The sequence below is a fragment of the Protopterus annectens genome, chromosome 3.part1 (genome assembly GCF_019279795.1).
Source record: "Protopterus annectens isolate FY-2018-M chromosome 3.part1, PAN1.0, whole genome shotgun sequence".
In the NCBI taxonomy this organism is placed as follows: Eukaryota; Metazoa; Chordata; order Ceratodontiformes; family Protopteridae; genus Protopterus; species Protopterus annectens.
Window position 1 is genome coordinate 736,899,950 of NC_056732.1, and position 12,714 is coordinate 736,912,663.

General features: G+C 38.9%; 1 long non-coding RNA gene across 1 annotated transcript in view; it reads left to right on the plus strand.

The window, feature by feature from the left end:
* The first annotated feature begins 226 nt into the window (after window positions 1-226).
* Window positions 227-12,714, plus strand: part of LOC122798283 — a 293,492-nt gene continuing 281,004 nt past the window's right edge. The window contains exon 1 of the long non-coding RNA XR_006364238.1: window positions 227-308. This is a non-coding gene — a long non-coding RNA (uncharacterized LOC122798283). The remainder of the gene's footprint in view (window positions 309-12,714) is intronic.

The following is a 12,714-nucleotide window of genomic DNA, read 5'->3' on the forward strand; positions in this document are numbered from 1 at the left end:
ACTGGAAATGATTCAACATGGCAGCAAGGGCGCCCGCAGGCAGGTGCAAGGGGGTGCACTTGCACCCCCCTGGAACCGGCTGGCCGGGAAATTAATTTAAATAAAAAAAGTTTTTTTTTTTAAAGGGCGTTCCTCTTTAAGAACGCCCTTTGCATCCTGTCCAGTCGCACAGACGCAACAGGTGTTTGCGACCTGTTTTCGTCATCTGTGTCTGTGCACGGCTGATGGTTTATGTCCTTTTCTTTCGCGCCTACTGGAAATTTTAATTCAAGAGAGGACGTTCATGCAGATGACTGTAGAAGTGAAAGGTAGGTGTGTGAGTTAGTTTAGGTAATATTTGTGTTAGGTAGTATTAGAAATACTTCTTTGGGAGTTGTGTGTATGTTTTTTTATCTTTGGCCTTCTAGAGAGTTTGGATTTCCTATATTGTGTTTGTGTACTGTATCAAGTACGGCCAAATTGTCAATTGCATTCATTAAGATCGAAGAACGGAATAATTTGGGGAGTAAAAATCAGTAGAGTGTATGTCGCTATCTTCTTAAACTGGTAAGCTGTATGTCACTATCTTGATAGAGCCGCTTGTTTACGTTTTGTGTATTTGATTTCTGTTTTGTTGTAATGTTAATGTTTTATATACTTTTTGTTTGTCGAAGTAGTTAGATTTTAGTGCAAATGGTGATTATAGTATAGAAACTTTTTGTTGAAGCAATGGCTTGTTGTCCCAGAGGTTAATGGTCCTCTAGTGTGGGCTTAAACAGTAACATTGCAATTGATTAACGTTAATGTTTTGTAAGGTTTTTACATGCTCTTTTGCTCAGTTTTTCATTACATATTTATACCCTTTTGTTGGAAAGTATGCTTTGTTATTCATTCCATTTAACACTGTTTATGTGGGACTAACCACCGTTGGTTGCAAACTGGTATGATGTATGTAAGAACCTGCAAATTCCTGTTATAATGTGAAGTTAAGGTTTGCACTTCTGTGAGCATAGCTTTGCAGGGAGCAAAAGTTCTTAATGAAATTTCCAAATAGGTTTTTCATACATCTGCAAACTCGGTAGCTGTTTTATTTTTTATTAATAACTTGGAGACAAGAAGTCTGCAGATTTAAGTGAATAGCCATGAGAGATTTGATCGCTGTCTGCTGATTTGAATTATAAGATGCAGTGTAATTAACAACATTTAAAGATAAACGGCAAGCACTAAGTGAAGTCTGAAATCAGAAGTGCTTAAGTTATACAAGTAGTTGCCTGTCCTGCAGCCTTAGTATTGTAATGTATTTAATATAATGATTCATCACCTAATGATAGGTAGCAAGTGTAGTTTAAGAGCTAAACATTAATGGTTTACTGAGAGCATGCAAGCTGGTTTTTTTTTTTTTTTGTTTGTTTTTTTTTGTTTTTTTTTAACATCTGGAAGGGGAATAGAGATGAAAAGAACACATAACAATTCGTGCAAGTGGGAACCTAGGTTGTAACATGCACTTTAGCATGGGTAACTTTAATGTTAGATTAATGTCTGTTGATGTAGCTGTCATTTTTGAAGTAACTTTTTATTTGAAGGGTTAACTTAATTTTTTTTTTGAAACTATAAGTAGTTTTGAATGTTTCTTCTAAATTGAAAGGGGATGAGGATTTTTAAGATTTGTGTAGGTTTTCTTTTAGTATTTTCATTGAAACAAAAAGTTTTGAAAATGTCACATAGGTTCAAATGGAGATGAGAATAGTCATACCCTTCAGGAAAAACAAGGTAACCCCAAGCTACCATATAGGTGGCAACCCACTAAGCGCAGAAGAGGTTATCAGGGACCTGGGTACCCAGGTTGACAGTGGCCTCTCGTTTGACACTCACGTTGCTAAAGTGGTTCAAAAGACCTTCTACATTGCCCATCTGATCATGAAGGGATTCACATCCCGATCAAGTGAGGTCATTGTTCCCCTGTACTCTTCACTTATCAGACCAGCGATCGAGTACAATGCCCCATTCGGGATGTATCTCACCCGACACCTGCAGCAATTGGAGAGATCCCAAAAGTTCCTCACCAAAAGGATAAAGGGACTCCAAAACCTGTCATATACTGCCAGACTGAAGAAACTCCAACTCTATTCAGTTGCATACCGTCTGCTCAGAGGTGACCTGTGCCTGACATACAAGGCCATGACCAACCCGGAATTAATGGACATGCTCCACCTCAAAAAATCCAAATCCACCAGAACCACTAGAGCAAGTGACTTAAACCTTAGCATGGATATAAATAGGACGTGCTGGAGGGATAGATTTATCACCCAGAGACTCCCCATGCTGTGGAATAAAATCCCGGTCCATGTGAGGCAGAGCACCTAGCTGGCTCTGTTCAACAGAAATCTTGACCGGTGGATGGGAGATCGTAGGTTTACCCCGGGAATCATCTCTGTGTCACTGCTAGACAGAGGCACAACAAACTAATGGGCACATTATTTCTAACATAAGGGGTGGTGTAAGCCACATAACTTTGGGCTAGGCTTATAAATGCCTTAGGGCAGATAGCCTAGTATAAACCTATGAACCTGTGTGTGTGTGTGTGTGTGTGTGTGTGTGTGTGTGTGTGTGTGTGTGTGTGTGTGTGTGTGTGTGTGTGTGTGTGTGTGTGTGTGTGTGATTTCAGAGTGAGAGGTGTGCGTGCGTAATGTTGCAGGTTTTTCCCTCATACTTGTTCTGTTCCTCATAAAATCTGTGGTTTCTGTATTTGTGTACTTGCAAAGCCAGTGGTAGCATTGTTGCCTGACAGCTACATGTTCTCTGGTTTGATTCTTTGCTGGGGTGCCTTACCTTCTGTGTGGAATCTGTATGCCCTCCCTGTTTTTGTTTCCTCCCATCTTACAAAAACATGTCTGTTTGGAGTTTCTCCTGGGCCTCTGCTAAATATTAGCTTTTGTTCCAAGTCAGACTTTTCTGGTTAACAAATGTTAAAAAAATGTCACTCATTTGAATATCAGACTTCATATTCTTCAGAAAGTGCATGGTAACACAAGCTTTTATTCTAGCAATTTTCTAAGTGTATAAGATGGATATTTGAAATTTATCCCTATCTTTGGGACTGTATTCCCCCCGTTATTGGCTTCATCCAGGTTTTGTGCTAAGGTTGAGAGCTATGGTAAGAACTGAATTCACTGAATAAGGATGGGGTCTATATTCCCCCATTACTGGCTTTGTCCGAGTGTTTTTTGCTAAGAGATTGAGAGCTGTGGTGAGAACTGAATTCACTGAATGTTTGGGGGCTGTATTCACCCATTATTGGTTTTGTTCAGGTGTTCAGAGATTGTGCATATTTACTGATACTGGTGGACTATAGAAGGTTGAGTAGACTTTTTTATGATGGAAATGTTCTGAATTGGGCAGTTTTGTCATTGGTGTATGCATTTTGTTTCATTGTTTACTGGAAAAATGTTCAAAACAATGCACTTAAAATGCCATCTAACTACTATACTATACTGTACAAGGAATATAATGTAATACAGTCAGGAAGGTGTATCAAAGAGCATGTGTATGTTTCATGTTCAAGGGGCCTACAATTTTGAAGACAGCCCAGAGTTAATATTTATCTGCCACTGGCAAAATGTATTTTCTTTGAATGTGGGTTTCAATGCTGTTTTAATGCATGTGAGTTTCAAGGGCAGAGACGTTTTAATGTTAAGTCTATTTTCATTGTGAGACTGCATTGCTTTGTTTAACAGATATCTATTAGTGTTTGTGCTGTAAAATGCAAAATAAAACTTTCAAATGAAATCTAAATCATCGCAGAAATAAAGCAGTATGCACATTACAGTGTTTATGGTAAATGGGGCAAAATAACGAAGGAATGGGACATTGGAATGGCTGCAGGGGGGAGGCTCCATTCGACCATGATTTTGTGGGGGGGGGGGGTAGCAAACTCAGCCCTGGTTGAACTATACTTCTCAGTTGTCCATATTTTGCAGAATGATTAGATATTTACTTCTTATTTTTGGTTTGTTCCTCATACAATGAAGTCACTAAATGACAGACATTGAGTTTCAGATGTCATAGCCTTCAGAAGAATGCATGCTAATGCAAGACCCGTTCTATCAACTGTCTTACGTTTATACAAGAGGAATTTTACTAGCGTTTGTATGTTTCCCCCAATATATTTGGCCTTGTGATTTCCTGCATTAAGAGGTTGAGAGGTATGTGCAAATCGCTTTGTAGAATTAGGAATATCCAAACCTCTCCATTGTCCCCAATTTTAGCTCAATGTTGCTCACCCCTAATAATCATTCTTCAAAATGGCAATTTTGGAAGAAAATGTGATTGACGTCTCCTAGAATAATGGTGTTGGCTTAATGCATAGGGACACCATATTAGTTAGGTAGGAGATATGGACTGATGGGGTACATAGGGGATCTATAGTTAGGTATGACACAGTAAGGAGTCTTGTTAATGCTAAGTTGGATGCAGAGGAATTCCACGTCATTATCTCACCTAGCAAGTCTGGAGATGATGAAATGTTCTTTAAGAATATGTAGACACCCTCACCCTTTCATCTCAGGTGATAGGCCTGAACTTGTGGCAGGTATTGAAATCCTGCATTAAAGGAGTGCTGTCATCGGTCTTGAACTAGGTCTCTCTGATGCATATATAGATGTTTTCCAGGGAAGCAGTGCTTGTAAGGAGTGGACTGTTTAGTTAGGCTCTGAAAAGGAAATTGGTTATTTTCTAATTAATGTAGCTATAAAATTCAAGTTTCTGAATGCAAACACACTATTAAAGCAGCATCATGGTAGGGAGTACTGCAGTACAGAGATATTCAACTATATACATAACCATGAGTTCCTTTATACCTTTCTGCCAAAAACACACACACATCATGGTCACAGAGTTTACAGTTGTTGTAACTTTGAAAAAATCTATTTATGTATTTCTTGCACTAAGAAGTTGAGGTGTGTGTGTGTGTGTGTGTGTGTGTGTGTGTGTGTGTGTGTGTGTGTGTGTGTGTGTGTGTGTGTGTGTGTGTGTGTGTGTGTGTGTGTGTGTGTGTGTGTGTGTGTGTGTGTGTGTGTGTGTGTGTGTTTCAGAGAGAGAGAAATGCCCGTGCAATGTATTGTCAAGTGCATTTTAGAGAAGCAAAGGTTACTGCTGCTCATGCTAAGTCTGCTTAAAATGTGCAACTGTTTTGTTTGGCAAATGGTATCATTATTGTGGAATAGAATTTTAAAGCAGTGTTAGCACAGCAGGTAGCATACTTGCATCTTGATGCAAAGAGCTGTAGGTTCTATTCATACAGCATGTACATTTGTATTTTAAGGGGGTATGGTACTGCAGTTTTTAGTATGTCCTCCTTTGGATGACACCTAATAACTATGAACCTGTTTTTCAGCCTGCCACTCATTCCCTATTGCAATATACCAACTTACCATTTATTTTAATGTAGCACAGGCTATTTATTCTTCAAGGGCAACAGACACTGAATTTGTAAATGAAACACTGAAATAAAGTTTTTTCTAGCAACGACCTCTTCATTGGTTTCAGATTTCTTTAATGTGGAATTATTCAGATGATTTATACTTCTGCAGAGATTCTGCATATTGATTGATATTGGTGGATTGTATGACAGAAGTTTGAGTGGCCCTTTATGGTTGAAATGTTCTGAATTGGGAAGGTTGTCATTATTGGTTCATTTTGTTTCATTGCTTAAAGGAAAAATGCTCAGAACTATAAATTTAAAACACACTATCTAACAAGTGGTGCTGTATTATACAAGGGATATAATTCAATTATTATGTAGTATAATTTAACAGTCAGGAAGGTGAATCAAAGAACTTTTGCATGGCTCTAAAAATGTGTGCAAGGAGCCTATCAAAGGTAGAGAAGTTTTAATGCTAAGTCTGTTTTCATTGTAAGACTATTGCTTTGTTTAGGTTTAGTCAATGTCTATCAGTGTCTGTGCTATAAAATTTGAAATAAAAGCTGTAAATTAAATCCAGATATCTGTAATAATTGTAGAAGTAAAGCATAAAACAGTATGCACACTGAGAGATTTGAACAGTGACTGACAAATGGGGAGAAATAGCCAAGTAATGGGACACTGGAATAGCTGCGTGGGCGGGGGTGGGGCTGAGTGGGTGGGGCAACAGAGGGGGTGGGGCTGAATGGGCGGGGCTTGGGTTTGCACCCCCCTGCAAAAAATCCTGCGGGCTCCCTTGCATGGCAGGTATAATAAAAGGTAAAAGTCGAGTAAAAACAAACAGCGTACCTATGGCCAAACCAGAACACTTATAAAAAATAACCAGAGGTGGACAAGCTGCCAAAAGACCTCCCAATACTCCAAATAAAACCCTAAAAATTGTATTTAGTGCTTTCATCCTGTGTCAATAAGGACTTCTTCAGAATAAAATTGTACACTCATTACACCTCTTAAAAACCATTAACAAAGTCACATGATCCACCAATGAAACCCAATCAAACAATTGACATAAAACATTATTACTGAATGACAAGAAATAAAGTGATAACAGTGAAATACTAAACACTAAGCATAAATATAACAGATAAAATAAATTTCCTCCCTGGAATTAAAAAATACCTAATAGAACCACATAAAAATTATTAGAACCCTAATGAAACAGGTACACATGGCCAAAAATAAACCTACACTTTAACCATAATTCTCCCTCAGTATAACCCTATAATTCCCCCACTACTATGGACCTAATACATATAAATAGCTCTATGTTTAAGAAAGGGAATTATATTAACACTATCGTTAAGACCAGGGGAAACAGTGGCATTTAATCTGAGTTGCCAATAAAATTCTCTCATGGCCAACAAAGTCTCCCAATTCCCACAGGATGGATCCTTCTGCACCCTGTCAATAATGCCAAATAGAAATCATGGGTTGTCCTTCTAATACACATCCTAAGAAATAAATTGTTGATAGACTTTTGTAAGGACTTGGTTCTGTCAAGATAATACAGTAGTTGCCTATGCATATTCGGAGTATGAGGAATCTTTTCTCCATGGTTCTTAGAGTTAGAATAGAACACTGGGTGAATAACTGCATAATTAAAAGAAAACTCCAAAACCACCTTGGGCATGAGCGAGGGATTTTTTTCTTATACACACCCTATTCTAAACATAGACCAAACAGGGCTTACCCAACAAGAAAACTTGCAACTCAGATACTGATCTTGCAGATGTCAGAGAAAATAAAAGAACACCATTCTATGCAATGAACCTCAAATGTGCCCAAAGAGCAGGTTCAGATGAAAATGAGATAAACTTTTCCAGCAGAAAGTTAAGATCCCAGGAAGGAGCAACCTGCTAGCAAAATGATCTCAAGTGAAATACTTTGACCAGAAACTCATTTACTAAGAAACCACTTAATAAAGATATGGATCTCTGGGCAGACAGACTGAGATGATCACATGATATACCTTAGCAAAGTAGTACTAAGGCCAGAGGCTAGTAACTCACATCAATATATGAGCACCAGTGGTATGATCCCATATAGGGCCCTGGTAATTAGTTGGGTACCGACTGTGAAAGTCTTCCAAATGACCAAATAAGATTTTCTAGTAGTGGTACTTATTACCTCCTTTAGTACCTGCTGCATGTCCTCAAACAAGAGGTGACTAAAAGGTAGCAGAATCCAGGCAGAATATGTAAGATGTAATAGACTGGGGTGAAAAGAAACTTGTGTGTCTTGTGTGTGAGTAGATTTAGATTGTGAAAAACTTGTAATAATTCTCTTGGCCAGTTCCATAAAAAGGTGAACCAATATTGCCTGGGCCAAAAGGGACTCAACGTGAAAATCAATAATGCCCTTGATATCTGTGGAAAGGGTGGGGTGCATAAAGCAAATTCTCTAGTAAGGGAATGAAGAGGTATGCATTGTCTGTTTTAAAAGGAGGCTAACAGATCTGTTTACAATTCTTCTGTAACTTTCTCTTAAAGAGAAAATTTTAGATTGTTCCTGTGCTAACATCCATAGTGAATTCTTAGGCATGTGAGGGAGTAGATATCATACCCAAGAATGCCTATTCAAATAGAACAGAAGTAGGGGAGCTAGACACAGCCTCTACATAACTGCACAAAAACTACTGGCTACTAGCTATTCATAAGAAATCTATGTATAAACCTTCCCTTCTAAGACCAAGGGTAAGGCTTGGAAAGTAACAGAGGTCTGTGCCTATCTGTTTCATGGGAATTGTAGAATGTAAGTCAAATATACCTCCTCTAAAGGTGGATGTGAGGATTAGAATTTCTCTGGACTAGAGACATGGTGAAAAGAATTTATGGGGATAGAATCTGTGTCTCTGTTTAAATCAAATTCATCTGAAAAAAAACTTTAATAGATATTTTCTATGACCAAAAGAAAAGCAACTCCTTGTAGAGACACTTAGCTGCTTCTTCGTGAGGCAGCAAGACAGTACTGAAAATATTCCACTCTGACTGCTGAATTTTCCACTTCAGGTTTGGCTAATCAACAGTCAGAGTGGATCAGATGGAGGAATCCAGAGCTTTTGGAAGCTGGATGTCTGCTTTGTTGTGGGCAAGACACAACTCATATGCTACTGCAGCAGTGGCAATGAAACACACCTGATATAAAGGAATATGAAGGGATCTGTAAAGGAGTTGGTTTATAAGCAGGAAAACATGGCCACACACTTCTAGAAAAGCAAGTGATAGGAGAGAAATGAATTATTTTGTGCTCTTAAAGAGCAGAAATTACAAGCAATGAATTGTGAGAGTCAATGTTTCAGATAATGTGGCAATAGTAAATTAATTGCAGGAGTAAGAGTGGAAGACAATGGAAAGAAATAAAGAAGGTAAAGGAGTTTAGGAAAGTATGATATATTTCAGAAAGAAAGAATTATGGAAAATCATAAAGAAATGAAAGTTTATTAAAAGGGGAATAACTAGCAGCTGTCATGGAAAAGAAAGAAGCACATGGTATGGTACGTTTAGTATGTAAGCATGGGAAAGTAGTTAATGAAAATTTGTATAGCAGTATGTAGACAAAAATAACTGAAGATATGAAAAGGATAATATTAAGATTTTTATTTATTTATTTATTTATTTTATTTTACATTTGTTGACCGGGCTGGTCTAGCTGGATACATGTCCATTTTCAGTAGAGGCCCAGGGAGAAAAGCTCCACATAGAGATACATAATAGTACAATTACATAAAAGAAGTTATACAGTGTTAAGAAAAAATATTTAGGAAATGTAAAATAGTACAGTCAAAATGAAAATCCCCCCCCCTTTTTCTTTTCTTTTTTTTTTTTAATGGTATTCCAGTTCATAGGTTACAGTGATAATTTATGCATAAAATGCTTATAATTAGTGTACGTAGGATAGATTGCAAATATTTCATATGAAGACATGAAGGAAGGGAGGGAATGAGTTAGGGGGAGAAGAAATTAGCCAGGGTTAGTGCAGGTGCATAGCCAGTGATTATTGAGATGTGATTTTAGATGTTTTTTAAAAAGTAGGAGAGAAGTCTGAGCTGTGATTTCGGTCGGAAGTTTATTCCATAATTTTCCTACAGAGTTTGAGAACAAGGAGTCACCTGCTGAGTTGTTTGATTTAGTAGTGTTAATCAGTAGTTTGTTTGCAGAACGTAAATTTTTGAGGTTGTTATATGGTGTGATAAGGCTAGAGAGTATAGGAGTGTTGCTAGGTTGATACAGGGTCTTGTGGGCTAAAGTAAGTTGGTAAGATTGAAGCTGGTTAGGGAGTTCAAGCCAGTTTAAGTGTTTAAGATTTAAGCAGTGGTGGGTTCTGAAAGGGAAGCCTGTAGCAAATCTAGCAATATTGTTGTAGGAAGTTGCTAGTTTCTTGAGGTTGTTTTTGGAGATATTAGTATATATGGGAGCAGCATAGAGCAGAATGGATAAAAGGTGAGTTCGAGCTATGGCAGACCTAGCTGCTGGAGAAAGATAGTTTTTGATGCGATAGAGGGATCATAGTTTCTTATTAATTAATTTTATTGTATTGTTTATGTGTGTCTCGAAGTTTAGGTTGTTGTCAATTGTTATACCTAGCAATTTAGTGGTAGGGTCAGGTGAGATAAGGGTACCATTATTAGAAATAAGATTTATTTGTACAGGGGAAGACTTTTGGGTTGGGGTGAAAAGTAGCAATTTAGTTTTTTTGGGATTTAGAAGAAGGCAACGGTAGGAGAACCATTGTTCAACAGTGTTAAAGGCTTTTTGAGTAATTGACTGAAGTTCGGTTGGTGAGGAGGCAGAGCAGATTAATGTAGAGTCATCTGCGTACTGAATGCAGGTGGAGTATGGGATTTCAGATTGCAGGTCATTTATGAAGATAGAAAATAAAAGTGGGCCTAAAATAGAGCCCTGTGGAACGCCGAGGGAGATTGGGCAGTGATTGGATAGTTCATTTTTCCAGAGTACGGCCTGCTGACGATTGCCAAGGTAAGATGTAAACCATTTTAAAGATAGAGAATCCAAGGAGAGAGACTTAAGGGTGTGGAGAAGAAGTTGATGGTTGACCATATCAAAAGCTTTGGATAGGTCAATGAAAACTGCGGATGACAGTCTATTGTTATTACGGTTGTTGTTGATACAGTTTGTGAATGATAGCAGGGCAGTGGTAGTACTATGAAAAGGTCTAAAGCCATGTTGGCAGTTGGCAAGTAGGTTATTTTTAAGAAGGTGATTGAGTATCTGCTTGTGAATGCATTTTTCCAAAATTTTAGCTATAGGGGATAGTAAAGCTATGGGACGATAGTTGGAGAAGTCATTGGAAATTCCACCTTTATGTAATGGGATGATATGTGAGATTTTCCAGATTGATGGTACTTCACCTTCTTTTATAGATCTGTTTATCAGAATGGAAATAGGGTAGGCTAGGGCTTTAGCACCTTTTTGCAAGAATTCTGCTGGGAGTTTATCTGCAGATGGGGAGGTTGGTTTTAACTTTTGGAGAAGGGAGGAGATGTAAGAAGTGGATACTGGTTGGGGGTGAAATTGTGGTGGTGGATTATGGGAAGATGTGGGCAAGTTCGATATATCAGGTGATAGGTGGCTAGCTAGAGTTTGAATGGTTTCTGTGAAAAAAGAGTTGAAGGCATTGGCAGTTTCTTTTGGATTATTGGGGTTAGATCCTTGGTAAACAAGATGATAGAAGGAGAGAAATAAAGCATAAAAATAAAGAATTCATCATCATCATCATCATCATCATCATCATCTTATTCTTTCGGCTGTTCCCATTAGGGGTCGCCACAGTGGATCTTCTGTTTCCATTTCTTCCTGTCCTCTGCATCATGCTCTTTCACACCAACTGCCTGCATGTCCTCTCTCACCACATCCATAAACCTTATCTTAGGCCTTCCTCTTTTCCTCTTACCTGGCAGCTCCATCCTTAGCATCCTTTTCCCAATATACCCAGCATCCCTCCTCAGCACATGTCCAAACCAATGCAATCTCGCCTCTCTTGCTTTGTCTCCAAACTGTCCAACCTGAGCTGACCCTCTAATATACTGATTCCTAATCCTGTGTATCCTAGTCACACCCAGTGCAAATCTTAACATCTTTAACTCTGCCACATCCAGCTCTGTCTCCTGCCTTTTCGTCAATGCCACCATCTCCAGTCCATATAACATAGCTGGTCTCACTACCCTCTTGTAGACCTTCCCTTTCACTCTTACTGGTACCTGTCTGTCACAAATCACTCCTGACACTCTTCTCCACCCATTCCACTCTGCCTGTACTCTCTTCTTCACCTCTCTTCCACACTCGCCATTACTCTGAACTGTTGATCCCAAGTACTTAAACTCATCCACCTTTACCATCTCTACTCCCTGCATCCTCACCATTCCTCTACCCTCCCTCACATTTACACACATATATTCTGTTTTAGCCTGCTGACCTTCATTCCTCTCCTCTCTAAAGCATATCTCCACCTCTCCAGGGTCTCCTCAACCTGGTCCCTACTCTCACTACATATCACAATGTCATCTGCAAACATCATAGTCCACGGGGCCTCCTGTCTGATCTCATCTGTCAACCTGTCCATCACTACTGCAAATAAGAAAGGGCTCAGAGTTGATCCTTGATGTAATCCCACCTCCACCTTAAACGTATCTGTCACTCCCACCGCAATCCTCACCAATGTCACACTACCCTTGTACATATTCTGTACCACTCTTACATACTTCTCTACCACTCCCGACTTCCTCATACAATACCACAACTCCTCTCTAGGCACCCTGTCATACGCTTTCTCTAATTCCACAAAGACACAATGCAACTCCTTCTGACCTTCTCTATATTTCTCCAACAACACTTGCAGAGCAAATATTGCATCTGTAGTGCTCTTTCCTGGCATGAAACCATACTGCTGATCACTAATCATCACCTCCCTTCTTAACCTAGCTTCCACTACTCTTTCCCATAACTTCAAGCTGTGACTGATCAGTTTTATCCCTCTGTAGTTACTGCAGCTCTTCACATCACCCTTATTCTTAAAGATAGGTACCAAAACACTTTTTCTCCACTCCTCAGGCATCCTCTGACTTTCCAAAATTTCATTAAACAATCTGGTTAAAAATTCCACTGCCATTTCATCTACGCACCTCCACGCTTCCACTGGTATGTCATCTGGGCCAACAGCCTTTCCATTCTTCATCCTCTTCATAGCTGACCTTACTTCCTCCTTGTTAATCTGTTTCACTTCCTGATTCACTATCCCCA